The sequence below is a fragment of the Camellia sinensis genome, chromosome 4 (genome assembly GCF_055761805.1).
Source record: "Camellia sinensis isolate YWXY chromosome 4, ASM5576180v1, whole genome shotgun sequence".
In the NCBI taxonomy this organism is placed as follows: domain Eukaryota; kingdom Viridiplantae; phylum Streptophyta; class Magnoliopsida; order Ericales; family Theaceae; genus Camellia; species Camellia sinensis.
In genome coordinates, this window is record NC_138964.1 from 203532602 (window position 1) to 203541628 (window position 9027).

Below are 9027 nucleotides of genomic sequence, written 5' to 3' on the forward strand. Positions count from 1 at the left end.
GATTATCTATATGAGGCATTGGGTACTTGCTCTTAATAGTTATTCGGTTCAGCTTCTAGTAATCAATACAAAGTCGCAACGCTCCATCTTTCTTTTTAGCAAAGAAACCCGGTGCTCCCCAAGGTAAAGTGCTAAGGTGGATAAAATCCTTATCTAGCAATTCCTGGAGTTGAATATTCAACCCACTCAATTCAGCGGGTGCAAATTTATACGGAGCCATAGAAATCGGTGCCATACCAGACACTAAATCAATAGAGAACTCGATCTCTCGATGGGGTGGTACACTAGTAAAATCCTCGAGAAAGACAACCGGATATTCACAAACGACCCTTGGCAACTCCACCCGGACTTCATCACACTCACTACTCAAGAAGCTAGCAAGGAGACAACTAAGTTCACTCCGCTCACGTGGATCATATACTAGTGATAAAACTCTATCCACTTGGTCCCCCAAGAAGTAAAAGAAATCACCGCTCAAAGTACATTCAGTAACCCTTTGACGGTAACAATCTATAATAGCCCGGTATGACGATAGCCAGTCCATACCCAAAATAATATCAAAACTAGTCATATCAATCAACACAAATGCAAATGCAAATGGAAGTCGACGATCAGCAACCTCTATGTCACACCTCGACACCCCTATTTCAGAATAATTTCACCACCAATAGGTGACTCTACACAAATAGGAGATGCTAACTGTGCCGACTCCAACCCCAAAACTGATGCAAATGTAGATGAGATAAAAGAATGGATGTACCTGTATCAATCAACACATTAGCTACTAAATTGCAAAACAAGAAGGTACCTCTCACTACAGAAGGCGCTGGTATAAGATCTGGCATGGTAATAACATACACATGCCCCATAGGTCTCTGCTCGACCTGCTCACCCCTCGGAGCATATGCCTGATGCACTGATTGAGACGAAGAGGCTCCCTAATTGGCCCTCAAGGCCTGTGCTGATTATGCAGGTTGGTGACTCTGCGTCTGCCTTGAACCAGACGAACCAGATGTGCCACCAAATTGTGGGCAAAACCTTTTCAGATGCCCCGCCTGCCCAAGTGGGCGGCTGCCCTCTCTCTTGGCCTTAACCCTAAGAACGAGCCAAAGACGATACTGCTCGCTACTCTCCTCCTCTCTGTGGGCAGGCTGGAGACTTATGGCCCAACTGACCACATTTAAAACAAGTGATGTCTCCCTAACCACCCCTTCTAGAACCTGAACTCGACACTGGAAAGGCAGACCTCGACTATGCTCCCTGGGTCTGCTGAGGGTTAGAATCCCTCTACTTCTTACCGTCTCCCTAACTATCCTGACTCCTCCTAGAACCCCTCATTCTCTCCTCATTTGCCTGCATAATGGTCTCAAGATAAACCACCACCTCCATAAGGCACCTATAGTCTCTAATCATGGATCCAGCCACTCTAAACATGAGCCCGGTCCTCAGTCTCTTCTCAAACTCCAAACAACGGCACTCCTCAATCGTCGCCAACTTAGGTGCAAACCTAAAGAGGCTAGTGAATGTGGCTTCAAACTCAGCCACTGGTGTATTCAACTGCACCAGCTTGGAGAACTGGTCCCTTAACCTCTTCTTAACAGTGGGAGGTAAAAACTTGTCTTGAAAGACGTCGGCAAAAGCCTCCTAAGTCCCTCCAATGCATCACCGCGCATACTTCCACCATTGACCCGTGTCTTCCTTTAACTGGAAGGACGCCAAGGTCACTCTTAAACCCCCGTCTTTGACACCAAACATCTCAAAAGTCTTCACCATCTGCTCTAACCACTCATCCACTTTCAGTGGTTCCTTAGGATTGTAGACGTCCCCGAACGTCCCGGGAGGGAAATTCCATTTTGTTCATATGGGCTCACTATAGTTCAGACTCAAAAGTCACGGTCCTGTATCTAATCTCGCAGAATGCAATGCAACACCGATGAATCATTAAAGAGTCCAAATCTGACAAATCGTTTTGGAAAACAGATTTTTAGAAAGAAGTGCCAAACATGGACTGCTTTGCCAGATACAGAGTCGCCACCTAAATATTTTATTTTGGGGGAATTTAGGAAACCCTGACTCGTGCCGAAGGCCACGTATCCGTCATCACCAAAGTTGCCTGGGCTCGGGAACTTGGATACGATTGGGGAAGGTCACTTCGTGAGCACCCCTGCTCGCCCGATCAAAAATCGGCCTCTACTAACCATGATATCGAGTTTTGAAAACATTATGCATTCTTATTCCGGTTATTAGCCTAGATTTACTACGTGATGCGCACAGCATACAAGTATAGACTGGATCGCCTGAATTGGAACAACACATCTCATGTTTGTTTATTTAGAAAATGATTTGATGGTGCTACCCGCAAGTAGGCTAAAACGTGGATTTGCCATCCTCGGGTGGGCTTAGAAAACGTGATGGTTTGCCACTCTCAAGTGGTCTTAAAACTCACAGTCAATGCATTATTCCAATTCAGATAATCCAACCTTCACCCACAGGCATTCAGGCAGGTATATCACATAAGCACATAGCCTCAGGGTAAGCATGCTATCATGGCAGTCACTCACACATATGCAAGGATGCTAAAGCATAAACACTTACTGAGTACTCTAAGCCAAAACAGAAGCTATGTTAGAAATCCATGCATGATCCTAACTATGCTGAAATGCCTAATGCAACACATGCAAAAATGCAACTACAATAGGCTTGGCTATTCTAAGAATGGCATATGAAATGCAACAACTGATACACGTATTCAACTTGGAATTGAAATACAATGCAGTTAGTATGATGCGCCGAGCCCGGTGCATGCAAGACAGATGAATGGATGCAAACATGCGAGCATAAGTATACTAATTGAAACATGCCCTAATCTAACCATCATAAGCTGATAAATAAAAGGGAGAAAGATGTGGGGTTGGAAGGCATACATCGCACACATGCACACTTATTACAATTGTGCCCTCGCTCGGAGGGTCCGAATAAATAATTACAGTCCGAATGAATAATTAAATATTACAAAACCCTAATTAATTAACAAATTAACTAGGAAAGCAATAAACTAGTATGCAAATTCATGGACCGCCTCAGCTTTGTTCCGAATGATGAAAGATGCATGCATGCTCGAGTCGCCTCGTCGGGAAATTCTATCGCGATGCCTCGTCTCGCTTTTGTTTGCAACTGATTTTAGAATTTTGCACAAGGCTCCAAGAGGCTGAAACTCCACCCTGAGAAAGCTGCCGACCAGGTATTGGCTTGGGAGACACCTGCCGACCACCCTTTGTGGTGGAAACCAAAAAAGGTGGTCGACCTGCCAGAAAACCTGGTCGGCCGACCACTTTTTGCCCCTAGATCCTGGTTTTTCTGCAACAAGGGCAAGAGGGAGAGAAAGCAAGATATTTTTAACATATGTGTGCAAGACCACTCTCCCCATCCCTGCACAAGCTCAAGGGAGTGTAGACCTCGATCCTCGTGCCACCAATCACGCATCTCGATGCATGATGGCCGAGAAGTCGAATTGCACGACTCAATGGAATGAATGCAAGTATAAACACAACAAGGCCTAGACTCCATCGTGGTTAATCCGGAGTGTCGGTGACCGAGAATTGAGACACGTTTCGTCACTTTGAGTACGAAACGTCCCTCGTTTCCCGTGTTTGGGCTAACTCCTATCCCAAACACAATGCAAATGAGATGGCACACACAATGTGACTAACATGCAACCTAGCATACGCAATGCTATGGACTAAAATGGCATACACAATGCGCGTGATGTAACATGGCATGCATAATGCTCTAATATGCAACCTAGCATACACAATGCTACGGACTGAAATGACATACACAATGCAAGATGGACTTACACCAATATGAGTGGACCTCAGCCACACTCACATCAGTGGCCGTATGATGGAAATGAGACAACCGAATGTAGACGTCCCCGAACGCCCCGGGAGGGTGAGTCTCGTTCCGTTCGTATTGGGGTCACTACAACTCGGACTCTCAAATTGTCACAGTTCTAAATCTGAACCAAAGAGTCCAAATCCGGCAAATCGTTTCGAGAAAATAAATTTTGAAAGAAGTGCCAAACATGGATGCTTTGCCAGATACAAAGTCGCCACTTAAATGTTTTATTTTGGAGAAATTTAGGAAACCCTGACTCGTTTGCCTAAGGCCACGTGTCCGTCATCACCAAAGTTGCCTCGGCTCGGGAACTTGGGTACGATTGGGGAAGGTCACTTCGTGAGCACCCCCGCTCGCCCGATCAAAGATCGGCCTCTACTAACCATGATATCTATTTTTGAAAACATTATGTGTTCTTATTCCGATTATTAGCCTAGATTTACTATGTGATGCGCACAGCATACAAGTATAGACTGGATCGTCTGAATTGGCACAAAACATTTCATGTTTATTTTTGAAAGTGGTTTGATGGTGCTGCCCGCAAGTAGGCTAAGACGTGGATTTGCCACCCTCGGGTGGGCTTAGAAAAACATGATTTTGCCACTATCTAGTGGGCTTAAAACTCACAGTCAATACATTTATTCCAATTCAAATAATCCAACCTTCACCCACAGGCATTCAGGCAGATATATCACATAAGCAATTAGTCCTCATGGTAAGCATGCTATCATGGCAGTTACTCACACGCATGCAAGAATACTAAAGCATAAAACTTACCGAGTACTCCAAGCCAAAACAGAAGCTAATTAGAAATCCATGCATGATCCTAATTATACAGAAATGCCTAATGCGACACATGCACAAGTGCAATTATAGCAGGCTCGGCTATTCTAGACATGGCATATGAAATGCTACAGCTAACATGTATTCAACTTGGAATTGAAAATACAATGCAGTTAGTATGATGCGCCGAACCCGGTGCATGCAAGACAGATGAAATGAATGCAAACATGCTATCATATTGTATGCTAATTGAAACATGCCCTAATCTAACCATCATAAGCGGGTAAATAAAAGGGAGAAAGACGTGGGGTTGGAAGACATACATCACACACACGCACACTTATTACAACATTGCCCTCGCGCAGAGGGTCCGAATAAACAATATACAGTCCCGAATGAATAATTACAGTCCAAATATGTACAAAATCCTAATTAATTAACAAATTAAATTAGGAAAGCAATAAATTGGCGTGCAAGCCAGGGACTACCTCAAATCTGCTCCGGATGATGAATGATGCATGCTCCGGTTGCCTTTGTCAGAAAATCCCTTGTGATGCCCCGGTTTGTCTCTGTTTGCAATTGTTCTTGGAATACGTGCCAAGCTCCGGAAGGCTGCAGATTTCTGATTTGCTGCAACAGAGAGCAACAAAGGGGCATGGCAAAGTATTTTCACATATGTATGCATGACTACTCTTCGGGGAGTGTAGTCCTCGATCCTCGTGCCACCAATCACGTATCTCAATGCATGATGGCCGAGGAGTCGAATTGCACGACTCGATATGAAATGAATGCACATATAAACACAACAAGACCTAAACTCCATCATGGATAATCCGAAGTGTTGGTGACTGGGAATTGAGACACGTTCCGTCACTCGAAGTACGAAACGTCCCTCGTTTCCCGTGCTCGGGCTAACTCCTATCCCAAGCACAATGCAATATGCATGACATGCATGAATGCAACTAATATACAACCTAGCATGCACAATGCTATGAGATGGCATACACAATGCACGATGTAACAAGGCATACACAATGCTCTAACATACAACCTAGCATACGCAATGCTACAAATCGAAATGGCATACACAATGCATAATGGACTTACACCAACATGAGCGGACCTCAGCCACACTCATATCAGTAGCCATGAGATGAAAATGAGACACTCGAAATGCGTGTACACATGCACGCAAACCGAGGACCAAGCCTAAGGCATCAAATGCCACTCTACCCAAAGTATGGAAAGGCATGGAACATGATATGCAAACATGTGAATTTCAGTGCTGAAATATGATACAAAACAGCCCCGAAACATGAAAACATGGCACCTGATGCATGGAATGAACCCCGAAACTCGAAACTAGGCACATGGAATGACTTACAACTATACAAAGCATGAATTATTTGATCATGAAGCATGAAGAAAGTCCCAAAAAATGCATATTTCCAGTTTATAACAAGTCTCAAAAATGAACACAAATAGGGCTAATCTATCATGCAAAAATGGCCCTAAAAGAGAGATTAAACACAAAGGGATAGCAGCTGGCCCCAAATGGCAAGAGCCCTTTAACAAAGTTAAAGAGGGACTCAAAAAAAGGCACTTTACAGTTTATATCAAGCCACGAAAATAATCACAAATAAGGCCAAACTATCATGCAAGAAAAGGCCTAAAAGTGGGGTAACAAGACAAGTGGTAGCTTCTGTCCTCAAACAGAGGAGATCCCTTCAATAATGTTGAAGAAGGGCTCAAAAAAAGATATTTTACATTTTATGACCAAGTCCAAAACAGCTCACAAATAAGCCTAAAATACTATGCAAAAATTGGCTTAAAAGAGAGATAAAGAGGAAAGTGATAGTAGGATACCTCAAACAGAGGAGAGCCCTTCAACAATGTTGAAGAGAAGCTCAAAAAAGGTTATTTTACAGTTTATAACCAAGTCCAAAACAACTCACAAATAAGCCTAAAATACTATGCAAAAATTGGCCTAAAAAAGAGATAAAGAGGCAAGTGGTAGTAGGAGACCTCAAACAGCAGGAGGTCTTTGATCAAACATGAAAAGGAGCTCAAAATATAGCTATTTACAGTTTGGGTCGGAGCCCAAAAATGCTTGCAAGCAAGGCTTATGAATGAAGCAAGAAAAGACTAGTTTAGTGGAAAAGAAGAACTCACCCTTGAAGAGCAGCAAACTAGCAACTTTTGGACCAAATTTGTGAGCTTCCAACCTCTTCAAATGTCCTCCAAAGTGCTGGAATAGAGTGTAGAGGTGTGGTGCTATGGGTTGTGGGGGTAAAAGTGGCCAAGAAATTAGGGTTTTGGAGCTTGGATGAGAGAGATATGGAAGTTGTATGTATAATGCCCTAACCAAGTTTTGTAACCCTCAGAAATGAAGGGGAGAGACTGGTTATATAGAGGGAGAGGGGTGGAGAAAAGGGGGGAAAATGAATTCAAATTTCCCCCCAAAAGGGAAGACCTTCGGACAGTGGGTCAAATACAGAATAGCTGGCACAGCTGGAACACACTCAGGAGGGCAAAAATGGCCGGCCAGCTCAAAAGGGCCAAAGTGGTTAACCGATCATGCAAGTGGCCGGCCGACCAGTTTTAGGTGGCCGGCCGACCAGGTCAAAAGGGTCAAGGTGGTCGGCCACCCCCTAGGATGAAGCCCCGGAAGTTAGCTTTCCAATGCCGTAAACCATGCATCAAAATTCCTCCTGTGCAAAACGTTATGCCAGTTTTCGTGAAGCCGCGCAGATTCGGTCCAAACGGACTTCAACCAACCATATCTCTCCCACCCGAACTTGTCCTTAGGAGATTCGTGAGTGAAAAATGAAGCCCCGGAAGTAATATTTCCAATGGTGGTAACCTCATACCTTAAATCCAAGTATGCAAAGAGTTATGCTCGTTTCGGTGAAGCCGCGCAGTGTTTTCCTCCTTCCTGGATTCATGCTAAATCACTTTTGACCAAAAAAAGCTGATTTTTCAGAAAAATTGCTGGCCTCCCACTCTCCTATAACCTTTCTAACAACGAAAATAAGGTCTCCACCAAAAATGAACCCAAACCGATGCAAAACGAAGGTTCGGGGGCCAAAACACGCGGTCTAGGGGCCCGAAAATTAACTGTTAAGCACCGGAGGTGGCGTTTGACCACGAAGTTGGTCTCTCAGACCCCAGTGTCCCTCAAAAGGGAGGAAATAAGGTGCATACCAAAAACCAGAGCAAACGGAGGTGGTTAAGCGGTCCCGAACCGAGGCACACAGTCGACGGCTCCGAAAAATTGGAAACCAGGCTCCAAACGGGAAAAATGGCCTATGACTGCGAAACGTAGCCTACGGCCACTGAGAGATGGTCTATGAGACCTCTCCCTCCCTTCGGGAAGGGAAAACAGAGAAAACAGAGCCTGGTTCACAAACCGAGGCAAGGCACGAAAGAGTCCGGAAGTCCGGAGGCAAGGCTTGCAGCCGGGACTCTGAAACTTCTGAACGAGCGCAATATGCAATATCACCGAGCGTTCAATCAGTGACGTCTGAGTCTTAAGGTCGGTCAAAAATGGGGTGTCTACAGTTGCCCCTCTTTGACAGAACTCGGAAGTCATAAGTGACGGGAGTGAATGTCAAAGCCCAGAGATGACCCATTTTTGACAAGGCCGAAGACTTAGACAAACAGGCAAGACAAACAGAGATGTGCCCGCAGGCATGCCCGCAGGCAGGGGCAAAATGCAACCGACAATGTAAGAAGCCGAAGGTATCTCAATGATCATGCAAATGCAGCAAGCTGTAACGAAGCACATATTCACAATAGATGCAACAGTTTTAAGCAAGAATGCAAAGCAACAACTACATTTCATGCAGTTAAGAATGCGGAGAATTGTTCGATTCTCGCCACGTTTCACACGGAGAAGATACAATACCTGTACGATTCGTCTGGTTGCATCAGCTTCGAATGAACTATACACGCAATATCGTGCCTCACGCTGCTGGAGATCTCTCGCTTCTTCTTGATTGAGCCATAGGTACTACTTTTCTCCCTGACTATGGTCGCAGCTTTCCCTATTCTCCAACAGGGTGACAGACTAGGTTGGTTCAGTATTCAGAATTGAGGCGCATACACATGCTATCTCGATCTATGGGGCTGCCATACAGATTTCAAGCTGAGGATATACCTCTGGGTATTTAAACCAGACTTTAGTCTCGAAAATCCCGAACCTTTGCGTTCTAGGCAAGAGCCATTCGAACTCTAGTTTCCACTGTCTCAGTTGATCTCCTAGGAACTCACTGCTAACACAGGCAGGTGGCTATACCAGACCACTGGAAGTCGTTCGGGCACGACAAACACCAAAGAAATTGCACC